Source organism: Diadema setosum, chromosome 11 (assembly GCF_964275005.1).
Source record: "Diadema setosum chromosome 11, eeDiaSeto1, whole genome shotgun sequence".
NCBI classification, from domain to species: domain Eukaryota; kingdom Metazoa; phylum Echinodermata; class Echinoidea; order Diadematoida; family Diadematidae; genus Diadema; species Diadema setosum.
Window position 1 is genome coordinate 21,936,581 of NC_092695.1, and position 21,008 is coordinate 21,957,588.

Genomic DNA, 21,008 nt, shown 5'->3' on the forward strand with positions numbered 1-21,008 from the left:
AAATCCCTTTAAAGCGAGACATTGTTGCGTCACTCACCCCACAGTGTGCCCAGAGAGACTAAATGATAGGCACATAAGTCCACAGACAATTAGGGATTAGTGACTTGACATCACGCTAAAGCTAACTGGTAATTCTCTTAAGACGGGAGCTATTCATCTGTCTGGGGTGGCCTCGGGTTGATGGGAACATAAAAATCGTTGAATTGTAAATGATAGCTATTAGCGCAAGTTGCAAAACGAAAGTGCTCAGGACACGAAGATAGCTGGAGTACTTGACAATCCGGTATTGGATACCTCGATTGATCAATGGTATATAAGTATTTCTAAGCCTTATGACCTTTCCCCTTCATCGACTGACGAAGAATGTTAGTTTTCAATCATTCCCCGCCGGACGAAAACTGAAAATTCATGTAATCAAGAATCCATAAATCCTAAAGGAAAAAGTTGCCAATTTGCCGTTTATTATATATTATTCGTCACTAAACACTGCACTTTGGATCGTGCTATTTCGAACCAAATTTCCAAATCTTCCAGCGACTCAGCAGCCATGTCGCTGTGATTATCATAGTTCTGTATAAATAGGGCTACATTTATTGCTGGCTTATAAAGTTTCATAACCAAGCACCAAAATACATTAACAATTCCCTGTAGTTTAATATTATTCCACTTATTTCATTTCATTTCATTTTTATTTCATTTCCGGTCAAAGCATATAATATGACAATTTCACATAAACAAATTAAGTACAATGTAACTTTGACTTAGAAGGAATCTACGTCCTGGTACCGACCCCTTTCGTGTTTTCTGCCCCAGCATTGCGGATCGTACTTTCACTTTTGCAGCAGCAAAGAAATGGAACAAACTCCTCACTCTCATCAAATCTTCAAGTTCTGTACACACTTTAAGAAAATGTGGAAAACTGATCTTTTTCCGCAAGTGTAATTATCTGATGATATACGGTATGTCCAAAAAATAGAATACAACGGGACCCTCCGCAATGATATCTTTAAAAATAGTGACTCAATCGAAATACAAATTCAGGGTTTGAAACTATAACTCATTACCCACATCTTACAGAAAACCCCATTCGATTTGCTTCAGTGGTCAAAGAGAAATGAGGAATTTTGTAGAGGATATCAAGAATCTCTTCCCTCCAAGTTCTGTCTATTGTATTCACACACAAAAGCATCGAAGTGCTAAACTTGGAAGAATCAGACTCATGACATGCTTTACAACTTTTCACATTTCTCTGTGACCGCTTAACCAAATTGAATGGGGTTTTCTGCAAAATAGAGCTCTGTTTTAAGACTCTGTAGTAGCATTTAGACAGTTTAATCATATTGGGTGTTATCAATACGAAAATTTGATTGTAATTTTTCTCTTTTTTTTTTTTTTTTGGGGGGGGGGGGTGGGGGGACATACTGTACTGTACCTGTACAAGATGTAGGCCTATTATTGTCTGTAGTATGTTTAAATGCCAGGTATAATCATCAACAAATCATAATGCTCCTGCTGGTGCTGATAATAATGAAAATAATGATAATAACAACTGTGATAATAATAATAATAATAATAATAATAATAATAATAATAATAATAATAATAATAATAATGATAATAACAATAATAATAATAATAACAATAATAATAATAATAATAATAATAATAATAATAATAATAATAATAATATTGATAATAATAATTGCAATTGTAATTATTGTTATTATTATACAGTGGCAGCACTGAAGAGGCTACCCTGGGTAAATAAGACCTTATTATTATTATTATTATTATTACTATCATCATCAACAGCATCATCATTATAGCAAAGACAACAATCATTACTAATAATAGTAATTGTAATTGTAATTATTGTTATTATTATTATCATCATCATCATCATCATTATCATCAACAACAACCTCATCATTACAGCAAAGACAACAATCGTTACAGTCATTACATATTTTTACGATCAACACTGTGTCCGTTTTGTTTGTTTTTTAAACTAATCTCAGGTAGGTTTAATCATGGTATAATCCATTAAGGAATTAATTTCATATCACTAGCGATGATGTAGGGGATGTCTATGACCTTAAAAGACGAGGCGTACAGGTAAAGAAGAAGAAATGGCAAAACACCGTTATGCTTCGATTTTGTTAGTTACGTAACCTGGTACCAAAGAGATTATAAAACAGGTAACGTAGATGAGAGTGGTCATTCATGTGGGACTGACTCTTAATCATTGTGATCCGGGTATTTTTTGCACTGGGTTGGGTAGTGACTAATTCCATGCACCTGTCACGGGGCTGTCCGAAGATCTGTCCACGACCAGACTATCAGTGACAAAACAATGTCCCTGACAACATTCATGACAATAGTTGCGTAAAACATCAATGGCCATTTAGAGCAGCGGTCCAGAGGGGTCACACACATTTTTGTTTTTCAATGATATTTTATTGATTTCATTCAAATTAATCATAAATCAACCCATTCTGGGTGTAACATGAACATAAGAACGATACAAATGCCATTCAAAAGACAAATCCATTACCAACTTATACTGCCCATCATCTCCCTTCAAACATAACAACTCGATTATAAATCAATCCTACTGACCATTTCTTCACGAGAAAGTATTGACATGTACAAAAAAAAATAAAAAAATGTACACATGCACACACACGCACACACACACACACACACGCACACACACACACACGCACACACACATACATATATACACACATACACATATACCTTTTTTCAATAATCTTTATTCATTATCAAATGAATATGATATCATAAGCTGATACTGAAAAAGACGCATTACCAATTTAAAGACACACAAACCTACAGTTATCAAAATAGATATCAGAAAAACACACACACACACACACACACACACACACATCCACACCCCTCTGCACACACATTCACTCAACACAACACACAATTATTTCTGCTTGTATTCAGAACATAAATAATTATACTAATTATGCTTACGATATATGCTACATACACACAGTACATGAATGCACATACACATATACACACAATATACAAATCCACATACCTGCATATATATACACAATACTTATCTCTGAACTCAAAAATATCTAAAGAAAAAAAAAGTCAGTGATCAAACACACACAAAAGGGGAGAAGTACGAGTGCATAAATAAACTAATCCTTTACAAATTATTTAAACATTCCCATTTCAGCAAATGCAAACCCGGTTTATTTCTTCTAATGGCAATATCATTCTCTTCCTTTCGACATATCATTAATGCTTTTTTAATTCTGCCAATGTCGGTGTTATCAACTGTGACCTCGCTTTATATAACATATGTTTAACTATAAGAATAAGAGTGTTGTACAATTTGATTCTGTGAGAAGTTCCTTCTAAACCAATATGTATATCCCGCCAAGCTAAATTACGTAACTCTTCTAACTGAAAGTACTCAATGAAATCATGCCATAAAGATTTAACTTTTTCACAGTTCCAAAATAAATGCGAGTAAGTTTCAGAGCTTTTTCCACAAAAGGAACATAAATTATCAGCCACAAAACCAAATTTTAGGAGATGTTCCTTAGTATAACTCGCCCCGTGTAATAACTTATACTGAAATTCTCTTAAATCTCCAATTAGAGTTGAACTTCTGGGCCTTATTAAAATATCTCTCATACTTTTATCAGCGAAAACAAATTTCTAAACAGTGAGACTGCTTTAAAAGAGACACGAAATATGAATAAATCTTCCTGGATTGTATCTTTTTTAAATCTGTAATTTGTCCAAAAAACTTTAAAGGGATATTAAAATCATTGACATCTACTTCATACCAAATGCATAAAATTCCATCATATTTCCCACTTTTCAAAATGGACTCACAAAGACTCCATACATAAGCAATATTTTCACTTTGTAAACCTAAATTTTGAAAATAACTAATTGGTCTTATGGATTGTTTATCAAGTAATTGTTAAAAAAACACCTGACACACACACGTACACACACCCACACCCACACACATGCACACCTTGTACATACATCGACAAAACACACATGCTCAAAACACACGAAATATATATGATATATATCTTCACACTCACACACCACTAGCAAAGACAACAAGAACAAAAACATACACACACAGACACACACATACACATAGCAATAGAGCTACAAATAAAACTAAATTTCATGAAACAATATTCGAGATGAGATTCTTCGATTTTTGGACACCATTTTGAACGTCCGGATGATTCTCCTCATAATAAAACAACCTAGCAAATCATTTTTGGTGATTTGATAAATTTCCACTACAGAGCAAACCTGCCAAGAGAGAATTCTCTTCTGAGGCTCATAGTTTTTTTTTTTTTTTTTTTTTTTTACTTTTTTTTTTTTACTTTTGCTCGTCTTTTCTTACTAGGTCAGTGTAGGTTGTGAGAAGGCATAATGGCAGAAATGCCACATTGGAATGACATGACGGAAGTTCCACGATTCGTGTGGCCACTTTTCCCCCGCCAACTTCAAGTGGAAAAAAGATCATGGTGAAATTAGGTGGAATTTGATTGGATTGATACAAACACGTTTCTGCTTGAAATGACGTCAGAAGTAAAGGAAAATGACAGTCACTGTGACGACAGAAAAAAAGAATGATTAAGATTTTGAGGTCACGACTAGCTAAGTCATTATTCCTCATTATCTATTTTGACATGTGAAAGTGTGATTAAGTTGAATCGTGGGAGGAGTTTCAATATTTCAATTTTAAAACTTGTTCTTATTTACTTCTATTAGATTGAAGAGAACTATACAGAATAATCATGATCAAGGCACGCAGTTAGACGATAAGTTTTCAAATATTGCCATAGATGATAGTATTATTGTAAATATACTAGTCGATTTTGTGTTTTCTATTTCGGAATGTTTCTGTATACATGACAGTAGAGGCACAGATATATTGCATTGAATCGCACTGCATTTGGTACTAATATTGCCAAATCACCTCATATTTATGTATTATCATATATGTATATATATATATATATATATATATATATATATATATATATATATATATATATATATGCAGGGCTCGACACTAACGGTGGCCCGGTGGCCCGGGCCTCCAAAAACGCACGTCGGGCCACCAAAATTTCAGAAATGAAGAATTTTGTGGCCTGATCGGGCCACCAAAAAGGTCGGATGTTTGCCTTTGGGCCACCAAAAATAAAAGTTGTGTGGAGCCCTGATATATGTATATATAAATATATATTTGTTGTAATCCTGTCTTTATTGATAAGTAAAAACAAAGGACATGTTGACATAAACTCCTCAAAAAAAAAGTTCTGCAAGTCCAATTTAACGTATCATATTTCTCTCAAAAATATATCATTTCATTCAAATGTGACACAATAAGAAAGCCTGATCACTTATCTTTAAAATGACACCTCACTTGCTATGATTGGGTATGCCTGGAATGCGCAGCATGACTGAGTATGAGGAAAGGCCAAATGTGAAATGTTGCAAAATAGAGCAAACAAGTTATGTCAAACAGAGTAATTTGCTTTGTCTTTTCAGGGAAGGAATGTGGATAAAAAGAATGCATTGTGAGATTTCCATTAGATTCCAGGCTTCATCCATGAATTGAAAAATGCAGTAGTATCTCCAGATTAAAATTAAACATAAAGATTGACCAAACAGTCATCTAATGTCTAGGAAATGGGAGCTTTTGAAAGTGCTGTCATTTTAGCATATTCCAGTGGCCTTTTTTCATCCAAACTGTACATTATCAATAGCAGAATTGTTGCGACTTTTCACTTTTGATCTGTCCCCATACTCAGCTGTTTTGCACATTGCAAGAACACCCAGTCATAGCAGGTGAGGTATCATTTTAAAGATAAGTAATCAACCTTTCTTATAATGTCACATTTGAATGAAATGATATAGTTTTGAGAGAAATATGATACGTCAAATTGGACTTGCAGAACTTTTTTTGAGGAGTTATATATACCAGGTACAAGGTCCTGTTCTGGACACATGGCAGGTAATGACACACTTACACATACTTACACAGTGAATAGATTTGTGAGGTTGACAACAATTACACAAAATCAATTAATCACCGTACATTTCCCCACGCAGTATACATACGCTGTATTACCAGTGACTCATTTCGCTATTTTGTCCAGGATGCTCCATCACATTTTCTAACTGATCCAGTGAAATTGGAATAAACTGTATTATTTATAAACTGCACATTCACTACATAAAATTTGAAACTTATATTCAGTGTAAATCAATCACTGAAACATTGTTTCCGCATAAAGACAGGCAGGTAAGTAAATAAGCCACCACGATACGTTTTGTTTCGATGAAGAAGGGGCAACAAACACACACAACATGAATGATATACTGAAAAGAAAATAATTCCAACCCTTATCCGCGTCCATAGCACGATATGAAGATATTCTGTACTTTTGAGTTTTTGATGTAAGATATCCTTCTTTGTTTCTGTGGGAAGAACTTGCCTCATCCCATTTGCACTGGGGCAAATGGCGATGCATATAACAGGGGCGGATCAAGGAATTCCGTAAAAGGGAGGCGCCTTTATAAAATTAAAGAGGGGGCGCATGCGCCCCCCCCCATATTTTCTTTTTATTTCTTTTGTTTTAACAAAAAATGAAGAGGGGCGCGCGCCCGGTTCCGCTAGCGCGCAGAAGGTGAGTCTTCTTCGATAGGAGAAGATGCATTTCTTTCTTTCTTTCCTTCTTTCTTTTTTCTTTTTACTTTCTTTCTGTCCGTCCGTCTGTCTGCCTGTATGTCTGTCTGTCTTTTTTTCTTTATTCATTCATTTATTCATTTACTTTAGGTGGTGGGGGTGGTCGGAAACATATTGTTGTTGATTGATTGTGAGAGAAAGTAGACGAGCCTCTTTCCGTTAGTTTTTCATCTTACTTGTTTTTCTTTGTTTGCAAGATGTTTGTTAAGAGATGAAAACGCAAAACAACAACAATAAAATATTACTTGCCATTTGTTGGGTTTATGCATTCCTCATCAGTCGATGCCGTGATAAAAATGCTATAAAGTTGACGTTTTTTCCAAACATGAGCAAATACAATCATACAAGAAATTTCGAAACGAATAGCGTCATTGACGAAAAAAAAAATGTGAATCATCAAATGACAAAGAAAAAGACCATAACTTGAGTAAAAAATCATGTCATTGGCTTGTGACATGTGATTTGGCTCATTGTTAATTTAACTGACTCATGAAAGGTCAGTTTTACCAACTCGTGCAATTCGTGCAAGTGTTGGATTATTCGTTGATGAGTCTATTAGAAAGAGAACAACGTATAGTTACAACAATATAACGAGAATAAATTATATCTGACACCGTCAGAAAGAGAAAATCGTACAATTATTGTAACAATCTAATGAGATTATATCTGACACCGAATAACAAACAAACAACAGTGCGTCCTTCCTCCATGTGATTCCTTTTTTCTTCTTAACCACGAATCAGTGGGACGGGATTAAACGCATGCTCGAAGCGCCTTGACATCACTTTTGGTGTGGTCAATATAATAATTCCACTATTTAAGGCTTCATTGAGGACACGGAGGAAGAGCAATTTGAGCCATGCTTCCAGAGGAATATCCCGCCAATTACCAGGGGGCGCTGTTCGACCACCGTCTGACGGTCTGCCTCTCATAATTATAGGTAATCACGTTGATACGTCCACAGAGACTATATTAGGAGATATTAAAGGCGCTGGGCTTTTATCGTTATCGTTATTATTTTTATTAGGCAGGATCATATCAAATCTTCAAGTTGCTGGGATCAGTAAATCCTGTACATTTTGAAATCGTATCAGGCAATTATCTCCGGAGAACAATTACCCCCCCCCCCCCTCACTCCCCGCTAAATACTGGTATATAGTGATAAGATTAGAATAAAGATTAGGGTTATGTTTAGGGTTAGAGTTTGGGTTAGGGTTAAGATTAGGTTGAGGATTAGGATTAGGACTAGGGTAAAGGGAAGGGCCTGGGGTAATTGTCCAGCGGGTGATTGCCCTAGACCCTTTGAAATAATTGATTGAAATGGAAACTGTTCAACTTTGTTGTTCTGTCGCGACTATCAGCTCAGCTCTGTTATTATGACATGTATTAGTCCTCAAAAGTTCGCTTCTAAATTTAATGAATGAAAATTACAGTTAGACTTTATGAATATAATCACTTCCACCTCTGAAACATTGGATGATTACTAATTTGATTGGAAATTGAGTAAATGCGGAAACGAACAACCAACATCATCAGCGGGTCATTCACAAAGTAATAAATTTTAATTTGGAAAAGATGCATTCCAATGTCACGTCAAGGAAGTCCAGGAAGAAAATATGATATCATGAGTCAAATTTGACGAACCCTCCTTCCTCGACTAATTTACAAGTTGTTGAATGTGGGCGTGGAATAGGGGTTCCGAAAATGATTAAGGGTGGACTTTCTCCTATAATGCGATTAACATTGATCTTGAGAGTTAAGACGTCGCTGAAATACATGGAGAGAAGAAGTGTGAATAAATTCATGCTTCCTTGAAAAATGGGGAACATAAATTGGGCATTTGAACTTACTCGAGAAATCATTCGTGGCTGATTGATGTGGGACAGATTACAACATTGACGATGTCCCAAGTGTATAATGACGCAGTTTCCGTCATCAAGTTTTCAAGGTCCCAATGCACGTAAATGCGCAAACGACCGTTCGATTGCAACACTCTTTCGAAAAAGGGACTTCCACAATCTTGACTTGCCTATTGTGCCTATTGTATTGGATGTTACAGTGCATATGACAGTTAGAGTGTATGTGGATAATTATTGTTTGTGTTTAAGTATAAGTGTATATGGTAATGTAGGTTCAGCTATACTTTGTTTATTTTCGTTGGTCTTTTCATTACTATTTTCACTACTTTTTTCTTAAATTTCAACTTGAACATGGAAAGCGATTGCTGTTAGAGGAGAACGATCGAAACCCAAATAATAAGTGGATTGGGTGAATGTAGCAATATTAGTAGAACACATCAGCGGAGTTTGAGGAGAATCGGAAAAATCTATTGACAAGTTGTGAATATTTTAAGTTTCTGTGCAGCCATTGCTGAATGAGAAGACTAAAACAGTTCGTGGCGTCACAGCAAGGCAATTAGATTAGAAAATGTTCATTTTCATTCATTTTGGAGTGACCTCAGGGATCATTCGAAGATTTTGGAGTGATCCCTGAGGTCACTCTAAAACGAGTGAAAATGAACATTTTCACTCAAAATTCACTCTTTTCTGTTATTCACTCCTTCAAGAGTGAACATTTTCACTCGATTTTTTTTTTTTTTAGAGAGTAGCAGGGGGAGGGGGAGAGACTGACCATATGTGTCTTCTCACAACCTCACGAGAAAAGATGGACACTTTTCTTAGTTCTCTTTTTAGAAGGTGCAAAGTTGATCCTATTTTTCTTAGAGTGATAGAGCCAGGAGTTGTACGATGTATCAGACCTATGGGATATTGCCTTATCTCGAGTGACAGTGTGTTCAACGAGTGCGCCTGTCGATGAGTCTCCGTCCACATTTTTCGCTTAACACTGACTTATGTGGTTGCCAATGCACCTATGATACCATCCCTATGAGACTGCCTCGGGACACCACATCATGAGCATATGATGGGGGTATTTATTAAGATCATCTTGCAATTATGGTATGCCACTGGTTTCCCCGTTCAGACTTATGCTTTCAGAACCGGCCCCAAACTTATATCAAAAACCACAGACAAATTACTTTGTCACTTATTCTATTCTGTAGGTTAATAACTGAAAGAAAAAGTCTCCAAAATTGTAATTTCCATTGGGAAGTTAAGATACCACAGAAGACAAATACAGCATAGCTTATTGTAAGTTGATCTTAAAGGTCCAGTTTACCTTTGGGAGCAGCGATTTTAAAAATTTTAAGATATCACATTTGATGCATATGTGTAGGTCTGTTGTATCACAAAACATCCTACCCTATAAAATTTTTGCGATAAAGCCTCAAATATAAGGAAATATCAGTGTTTTTCTCATTAAACCGTAACTGTAGACGGTTTAGTCTGGAACCATTTTTATTATAACTATTGTTCACATTATTTTTGTGTATTTAACAATACTTAACATCGATTATAAGGATAAGTACAGTGGTTGTTTATATCCCTAACTCACATTTTGGAACTATTTTGAAGCACCAATGCTGAGTCTTTGTTTCTTCTGCAAATGGTAAATTATGCCTTTAACTTTAAGTTAATCGATTAAAATTCTTTGTGAAACACTCCCGTCTCTTACTGCTCGCACACAAAACACAACGCACTGTGACGTCGCCCACATTCTATTCATCTGTGTATCATAAGCACTCACGACAACACACAATCCAAGCATGGAGGTGTGAAAAAAAAATACACCCCCCCCCCCCCGACAAATCTGCTCTCAGCCAATCAGATGCAAGGATTTCAGTAGCCTTTAACAGTTTGTCAGGAAAAATGAATATTTGACAAAACGCTTCATAAAATACCCCCAGTCTTGTTTTGTCTCCTCTCTCCCGCTTTTTGCCCTTATCTCTCTGTGCTATCTATTCTATATTTCTCTCCATACTTCTATCTCCCCACACCCATGTCTGTGTGCTCCTTTTGTGTCTTCTATACTATGTATATAAGTCACAAAATCAGAGCGAAGTCTTCAAACAAAACATTTTTTTTTTGGCTTTATTATGAAAGGCAAAGACATAAACGCATACTACGTCTCATCATAACGATAGCCCTGTGAAATGAAAACAAAAAAACAAAAACCGCAGTTGCTTCCTTACCGTCTTGTGCTGTATATCTGGAGTTATTTAGTTTTTAGTCTTACAATCAACAACATTTGTAATATGGGTACCATAATGTCATGAGCATTCTCTCACGTTTCCGATGGGCAGTATGAATAAATGAATCGTTGATTTTGACTAATATCAAGCGACATTGCGATATCTACACATTCTTTATCAAACCTGTTAAGAATCATATCTTTTCATGTATCACATTACGAAAACTGACATGAAATTGAAGTGTATCACACACAAAAACGTGAAACCCGAGAGCCGTGAATTCAAGTAAATTATAGACGCCGATTATTTCACTGAATAACAGCCAAGTTTAGTCAAACAGAAGAGGCGGGTGAAATGGTACCTGAACGTGAAGACCTTACAGTTACGAACACAGCACACACACAAAAGCAACAACAATAAAAAAAGGTCTACAAGTACATAAATTGACTCTACTGCTTAAAACACGACAAAACTCAAAGACATACCAAAGTAGTCCTTTATGTTATTTGTCTAGGTTTAAACTCAGATTTAAGTGCTATATGATTGTAGAAGGAAAGATGACAGAATGCAAATGTCAACCTCATCAACTGTGAATATTTTGGTTATGCAGAAGAAAACGTAACTGTTGTAACCATTTATGTAAGGTGAAGTTTGAATTTGCAACTAATTCATTAAATTGGGTAAGTACCAAAAATGCACTCAAAATGAAAAGAAGATAACATACACCACGCACACGAAGAATGAATCGCAAAATGAAAACAAAAAGAAAAGAAAAGATATGTTTCCTACTAACAATGAACAATTAATTTGTCGTGACAGTATTCTCATCAGACGCTCGTTCGGAATAAATACAACAGAAGCAAAATTGATGTACGTACACTTGAAGAAAAATTATTACAGAACTAAGTGTCATCACGCAATTGAACCAAGCGGCTGCGGTAAGCTTGGAGGGAGAGGATTTTGTGTCCGAGATGAAATGTCATCGTCAAACCAGGCCTGAGGATACAACGTGTTTGGTGCAAAGGCTTCGGGAAAAGCTGGCAACGTGTTTGGATGCAACTGAGTCGTCGAGCAGTGGTCATTGGTAGTGGTCAGAACACAGCCCGCCCCGTTGCTCGTTCCCATGCAAACTGTTTCGCAAAATGACGTCGAATCGCCACTGAGCCGTGGAAGATGCTGAAAATGCGACAATGCGTGCACCTGCTGAGGGTGGTGACGATGTTCTTGTTGGTTGTTGCAAATCTCATATGGGCAACTGTGATGATGGTGGTAAGGGTCATGGATTTGTTGCTCCTGTCGATGGACGCGGTAATCGTGCATGTGGCGATATTGTTGAGGTAGCGCCTGTTGACAATGTTGCTTTGACGTTGGCTGTGGTTGTCCTGGCTCTAATCCTTGATGACGTTGCTGTTCTTGACTCAGAAGATACCTCTCGTCGTCGCAATTACTGGACGTCAACTGGTCAAGGAAAGCTCTGGGTGAACAGTCATCGAAGACATCAAGAGTTTCCTTGACCATCGAACAGTTAGATGACATTTGCTCGGTGGGTAATCGACACGCCCCAACCACACCCTGCTGTCTACAGATAACTTCTTCTTCCCCTGGGTCAGTACAGTTGGCGACCGCTTCTGGCCAGTAGTCGGTAAAGTCGTGAAAATCTGCGGTCGGTAGAAGCCAGTCGAGGGCAGCATTTTCGAGCAGGAACGATGAGGAAGACGAGGTGGAGGATGAAGCGAGGAATGATATGTCTCCGGATTGGTCTGCCCTGGTAGACGAGATTGAATCATCGGACTTCGGTTCCTCGAAGAATGACGATGGCAATTGTCGACAGCGAAGAGGTGTCTGATCAGCCGATACGTTTTCCTTGCCGTCGGGCCGTAGCACCTGATTATCGAAGAGTGCGGCCAGAGAACGAAGCTGCAAACTGGAGCGCAGCTTTTGCGGACGGACGAATCCGTCTACGGTGAATCTCGCGTTCGCATGATGGTATGGCGCCGACCGTGCCACTCTAGATTTCGTCACCTTCGACGATTTGACGGCGCCGTCGTCGTGTTTGTCGATATGCGATTCATCCGAAGCAGCGTCCTTGCCATGACCACTACCATCTTTCCGCGTCACGTGATTATCGACTTGTTCTCGACGTCGTATCTGCCTCTGGAGGTATTTGCGGTGATTTACTCTCCTTTTCGATCGGATCGGTCTGTCCAGAACCATTTTGATGTCGTTGGAGGCCAGGTCGACAAACGTCAGAAGACCCAGCCCTTCGTTACGAGGTCTCGGAGCAAGCGAAGACATCGTATCTCGTAAAGCCTGAACTCTGTTGTCAGAATGAATCACTCTAGTTTACTTGAGTTGATGAAAGCATCCTGACGTTTCGCTTGTGTTTCTTTTCCCTCAAGTCTTCTTGGATACACATCACAAAAGGGCAATTCACGTCCCAAAGACGGTATGAAAATGTCTGTTTGTGACAACTATAGGCACGAATTCCAGTCTCCAAACAAAGATCAGTCATAAGTCTTGTCAGGCCAGAAACGCCGGAGGGCTTCTTCTATTGCAGTTGGCACGTTCCATAAGATGTCAATCGGCGCTATACATGGTTGGACTGAAGTCCCAAGTTTCCTCGCTATGTAGTCTTTCGCTTGAATGGTACTCATCACCTTTACGACAAAATTGAAGCACAGACGTGGCTACGATATTAATCCATTGATCCTGTCCCTTTCCTATCCTGTGGGGTTCGGTTTCCTGAAGGTGGGAAACAAAAACAGGAGAGTGTTTCACGAAGAATGTAAGTCGAATTTAAAAGTCAAATAAGATCGACTTAGAACTATGGTATGCCGTTGGTTAATCTTTTCAGTTTTATCTAATGTTTTAGAATGTATATTCCAAATTGTTATCAAAATTTACAGAAAAAAAAGCCTTTGTCCCTAACTTTATTTTGTTAATATAAATGCCAGCATGAAAAGTCACCAAAATTTTCATTCTTACATAAAAGTTAGAACATTATTGAAGTCACACACTACTTATCATAATTTTAAGTTGATCTTCAAATTCAAGATCAACTTAAATTCTGTGTAAAACACCCGCTAGCAGGCAAACAGCTATGAATAATAAATATCATAAAAAGGGATATAGGACAATCGATAATCATACAAATGTGACCGAACAACATACATGACTCAGCATTTCTGGCGCACACACGTGAAAATGTCTACAGTCACTGTAATACACACAAGCAGGAATCATAAACGTTTAACAATGCAAGTCTTCATTTTTAACACTTTATCAGTAATTTACAAATCAAATAACGCATGCCAAGGGATTCAATATTCCGTTCGAACATGGAAATGTGAATAGAATATCACTACTTCGTAATTTGCCCTGCATTCGAATTCACAGCAAGAAATAATCATAACTAATGATTTTGCATATAAAGATTATAGATTAACTTACATTACGCTCGTGATCTTTGATCTTACTCCACGACAGCCAACGTTTGGTCCAAGGTTGAGGTTCGACAGGCGAAAATGGATGAAGACAGATTACGGCCACGCGAGATTCTATCTTACTTGGTGTGGCAATTCGCACCACGGGCAAAGCTAAGCCACCGTTGACCATGATATACCGGGTATTATGTTTCCATGGTGTTGTCAAGCACACTACGTGGGGAGAGTTCAGGTGAACAGTGCTTCCGTAAAGCCGGCACGCTCTCGGTACTTGAACATGACAGTGTCAACACATGGGCGGGGTAGGTACTGGAGTATTAACCTACAATGACGCCTTGATTGACAAGAAAGCTGATATGTACAAACCTGATATAGAAACGACTTGATCAAGACAAACAGAGCGACAAACATAGGTAGATAGATCGATTGATAGAAAGATAGATAGAGACGGACAGAGGGAGAGAGAGAGAGAGAGAGAGAGAGGAGTGGAGAGGAGAGAGGGACAGAAAGAGGAGAGATGGGAGGAGGGGCGGGGGAGTGAGCAACGAGAAAGATAGAAGCATTCAAAGCCCATTGGCTTGTCTTGTAGTGGAAGGTGACTGGATGCGTTTGGCAAAAGGCGAGAGAGGGTATTCATCCCATGGAATTTAAGTGTGTGCATGCAATTACATGTATACACAATTATGACGTTGGGGCATACTCGCAAAACTGCACGGACTACATGAAAAATAGCCGTGGCTGATGTTAGTACCGCGATTAAATGGAATGAATGACTGACTGAACTCGCTATAATCGTGCAAAAATTCAAAATAACTATTGATCATTTAAGATTTCCTCTCATGGCGGCATCGAGTGGCGTCAGATGAAAACTGGAGCAATGTACCAATAGCATGTAAGAGGATGGGGAGACAGACAGATAGACAGACTGCGTGCGAGCTCGTGTGTGTGTGTGTGTGTGTGTGTGTGTGTGTGTGAGTGTGTGTGTGTGTGTGTGTGTGTGCGTGTGTAAGTCAAATGTCAAATAAGTCATGATGTAAGATTTGTAAGTCGACATTATCCCTATACAATGTATGTGCATAGTGTTGTTTGTCTTTGTACAATGTTTTTTTTTTTTTGTAAATGTGAATTCTGTGGCACTGAACGAAACTCAAATATAGAATCATAAAAGGGATGTGTGCGTGTGTGTTTGTGCGTACTTCCATAATTATATTCATTTTATGGAGTACAGAGAACAACAGAACATTGCTCGCCTTTTTCCGTCATTGCATGCTTGAATGATGTAAAATATAACAGGAGAAAAACACACCGTTTCCCACAAATCAATATGTGCAAGTAGGCTATGTGTGTGTGTTGTCATTCATCATTCTTCTAATGGAGTTTACTACCATCACGAAGATACAGTAATTTTGATGAGTTTTCTGAATTTCATAGGTAGGGCAGCAACTAAATCAAGTTGGGCAAATTTTCATATAGACTTTAACTATCTCCCGCCCCTCTCACGCTGTCACAAATGTTGATAGAGCAATGTCTACTTCAAACTTTTAAAGTGTTTGTACTTTGCGATGATTGATTGCGTACATATTTTCACAGCACCTCGATGACCAAGCAGAACAGACGTATTACGTACTTGACTGGTGACACATTCGGCCTTCCACAGGCGGTTCCCATTCTTGAAAGACCCGCCACAATCTAGCAAAGCAGAGATAGTTGAAGCCATCCTCAACAAGTTACTGCAACAGGGATGTCAACCTTCTTAAACAGCATTGCAGTATTCAAAGGGGTGAACAGGCGCATTTTTGGTAGAAAACTGACATAATTTTCACCTTTCCTGCGATAGAAATGTGTAGTGCTCCAATTTGGGAATAACAGGTGTTTTTTTTTTTTCTTCTTTCATGCAACCTGCAGTATTTTTTGCGTAAGAAAAAATGGTACGAAATAATGCCAAAAATAATAAAAATAGAGAGAACATTTTGTATCTCTGTTGCAAGGGAAACAAACTGTTCCCACGAAGTTTTTACATTGAGAAGATGGCATGTCCTTTTAGTCCCCTAAAATTAAGAAAGAGAAGAAAAATGTTCACTCTCCGCTATTACATTTCAATCACTGAACAAAACTGTACCAATCAATACCTACATGTATGGTAACATACATACTGCATATTGCAATGTTGACATTTGCCGCCGAGTCATCATGTAAACATTCCATTCAAATACAGACACAGGAAAGCACGCATGCATACTTCTTCCCTTTCACCAACACACGCACACACACATACATGTATACGGTGTACATACTGCATAGATATACTTCTTTATATATTTCTTGAATAAAGAAATGATTCTATCAAAAATAATATACAACAGCAATTTCATTTTGTTCCACTTTTTATCACTTTTTAAAGTTTTTCTTTTATTAAAAGGCATGTGTGAGTGTATATATCAATATATATTATACACACACATACACACACACACACACACACACACACACACACATATATATATATATATATATATATATATATATATATACACATGTGCACACACACATATGGACAATAGTAGTGGTGATCATGATGATTGCCAAAATGTTGGTTCTGAAGATGATAGTAATAATATGGAAGGATTATTGGTAGAGGAACAAGATGTACTTCGGGGAGGAAAATCTTAGAAATCCAAGAGAGAAAAATGCTTTGTCAAAAATATAAGAAAACTTTGTGTCACGCGGCACACAAAGGAGATCCAACTCGATTTTCATTGTGAGATGCTTTACCATTTTAATATCAAAACTATACGGTACAACTGTGTACAGCTCATTCCAGGGTAGTTACACAGATCTACCCCTGTTGCAAATTTATGGTTTTGATTACTGATGGGACACCTGAATTTCAGCTGATTTCAGGAATGTAGAACGCAACTCAAGATGATGTCCGTACTCTTGACAAAAAAATTTCTTTGCAGTTTTTTTTTTTCCAACCAGAGGACTGCAATCACAAAATTTATGTCTGTGTTTGATCTCCGGAAAGATTTGCCTCTGGCGATTGAACGTGTATCTTCGTCGCCTCTGGCGACGAAGATACACGGGTGAGAATATGAATTAAAGCCACTCATCAGCTCTCTTTACAGTACAATGGGTAGTGCAGATGATCTGCACTGTCTCGCATATCCAAATGAACTCTCTTTATGGTGGTATTCCCAGTTATTTTCTATATTGTTTCTTTACTTTGCACTCAATGAAAAATTAACACAATGTTTTACATCGCGGTCCACCACATCTTACTATTATTCTCAAAAAAAGAAGAAAAGACAAACAAAATGTGGCTACGTTGATACAATTCTTACATCACTTTTTTTTTTTTACATTCTAAAATATTCTAATGTATTGAAAATTCACGCACTGCACTGCACAAGACCTGGACGGAATGTTCACTCCAATTTACAGAAATTTACAGAAATGGGCACCAAGGCACAAGCAATCAAATTAAGTCAATGCAACAGAAGTGAGTTACGAAACAACAATTTACACAATTGAACACCAATTTTCCTAAACATAATTTTTGTACTCTTTTTGCCCTCTAATTTTCAGGCCACTGTCCTCAATGCATTAACCTCCCGCAACTTTTGGGGAATCATAATCATGGAGGCAAACAATATTTTCTGGCAATGATCAAATAGGTACGACCATCTCGGTTGAAAAAATAAAACAAGACAAATAAGTATAAAACAATAAAAACCTTTACTGCCAGTTGAGTGAATTTTTGACCCAACAATCAGGAAATATTGAGGCTGTGAACAATTCGGTTACATCTATGAAGATGCCACGATCCGTCAATCACCACACACTGTCGATATTTGCCAAGATACCGCCTTGATATCTGCCATGATAGAAACTTTAAGTCTAATGACTATGTACAACTGAAGAAAATATACTTCTGGAAGTCTACACTTCTTGCATACGACCCGAAGTAGTTCACGAAAGGTGACTACTAGACAGCAAAGCCGGAGTTGTGTTGGAAGTCTATCATTGTCTACTGAACTCATAAACGATCTTGGTAACATATCCGTACACTCACGTCATGCCACATGATGTTCTAGTAAAGTTTAGTGTGTCCTCACATACCAATTTTGCCATTGATTCAATACCCTTACTATGTGCGGTGAAGTTAACACAACGGGATATTCAATCCCGATACATCGTTGTAAGCCACAGTGCATTTCCATTAGTACTTTTGCAAGTTTATACTGTATGCATCGTTCTCAGTTTGTATCCCGTATAGGACACATGTATGACAGTGACTGATTGATGTAAGGCTACATTATTTACATTATTGCATCAGTGTCTCTGCACCGTACCAGCTATTTACGATCCAAATTTGTGAAAGTAATTAGAAATGTAAGTAATTAAAAATAATCAAAATGTCTCCATGCATATCAGATTCACCGTCTTATCAAATAGTGTACAGTACCCACTTACGAGCAGTATGGGAGGCACGCTTGGGCAGCTCTGCTAGTGTACATTCTGCAAATTAATGAAAATGTGAAATATCTCACACCAAGTTGACTTCACTTTACACAAAATAATTTCAAATGTCGTAGTAGTGGTAGTGGTGGGGATGGGGTAAAGATTGTTTGCAGGTAATAAGCACCATCTGTGCAAAGGTAAACTTTGCAGCAACAAGAATGCTTCCTTCTTGACAAAATACTCAGCCTTTACAGAGCACACAGTCATTCACAACGCCCATGACCCTAATCAGAATGTGGCAAAACTAAAGATGTGTTGCATTTATGACAGTTCGTACATTTGTATCTTTTCAACACATTCATCTCTCAAGCTTCGATAATCAGTGTCAGTTACTATCTAATCTCAAATCAACTTGTATTTTTTTTTTTAGAATGGCCTCATTGCGGAGCATAAAAACAGATAAAAAACTCTCACACTATTCCATGATCTGCAAGTCCAAACAACTTTTGCCACATACCTGATTGACCAATAAATTAAACAGAATAAAGTCTAGCTGCCGCAAATTAAGTACCTGACTTGAAGATAATTCAAAAGTGGACACATGTAACTAAAGAAATAAAATTTTGCAGAGTACTTGATTTGATTGTATGCTTCACAGCAAAAGTACATATAATGATATATTATGCAAAATAAAAATTTGTAAGATCTAATATCATATTGTAATATACTTTGCTATCGCTGTAGAAATTATTTCGATACACAATTCACACATAAAATAAACAGACAGCCCGTTGATCTACACACGGAATGGAAATATAAATAGATGAATACACTGGTGAAGTAATATTGCAGTTTCAGCTCTATGATGCAGAATTGCTGTACTTTAAAACTGAATTTTCGCTGTTTATGAATGTAAAAATATTCCAGTGACAAATAAAGCCAATATATACATACAGGTGCCAATCAGTGAAAATGAAATAGATTTTCAAAATGTGTCATTTAGCATTCAAGAGTAGTATTCTCTGAATCTCAAGACATGCGTTGGGCCATAAGCAGAGCTAGCTGGGCATTGAATAAGAATAAATCAGTTTTTACAACAAAGTGATTTCTTTTGCACAATTGAGCAGCCGAGAAGATTAAAAAAAAGACGATACATGCATGACAGAACAGAAATTCAGCCTAACAAACTATATACCATTGCCTAGTTACTGTGCAAATATATGAGGATTCTAATACTTACAATAACATATTCTACATGATATAGAGAGATTAAATATGAGAATATGATAATGAAAAAATAGTCACTGTACACACTTGCCATTATGTCTCAAAGAATATAAAAATATCTTAGAATCTCTTTCTTTCAAAGAAATATTCTCACTTTCAAGGTGCAGAGATTGAAAATTGTCCAAGGTATTCATCTCACACGCGCAGACCAGGAGGTCCCTGAACGTTCAGTTCAAACACATCATATTTCAAAACAAGAAACGAACTATGCCATGCCCATATGCTTCACACAACAGAGAAGAGACAAATGTCCTGTGATATGAACATCTCATGCTAAAGGAGGATGTTCAAATACACAGTCACTTTCTAGGATGGGCGAAGTACTGATGTTTTACTGTTAAATAATTACAGCAATCCCTTTGACATGCAAAGGTGACAAATCCTGCTTATTTCCTCTTTCATGTGAAGGAAAGTCTATCAATTTTATTCAACTCCCTAAGAAATATGTGTATGTTAGATATATATCCAGGGCTCGACATAAGTGGTGACCCAGTAGTGTGGTGGCCTGGTGGCCCGGTGGCCCAATGGCCTGGAGCCACTAAAAATTGATGTCGGGCCACCAAATAAATTTCAGAAATGCTATCTTTTGGTGGCCCGATTGGGCAACTAAGATGTAAAGTCATTGTTATATTTTTGTTTATTTCGGGCCACTTCATTCCTCTTTGGCACACCAAATTTTCAGATTTCAAGACGTTAGAGGCCTGAATGAGCCACCACAGAGAAAAGTTAGCGTTCAGCCCTGATATATATGTATGTATACATATATCTCAAATAAGGCAAAAAGAGAGAGAAACTTCTCAAACCCCCTCCCATCCAATCTTTGACACACTCGAGAGTGACGCAAGGAATGATTATTGCAATATCATGGCCAACACCATCTATCTACCTCGTGCCGTGATGGAGCGTCCCACCTCTCTGCTGGCAGAGTGAGCGGGGTACGAGA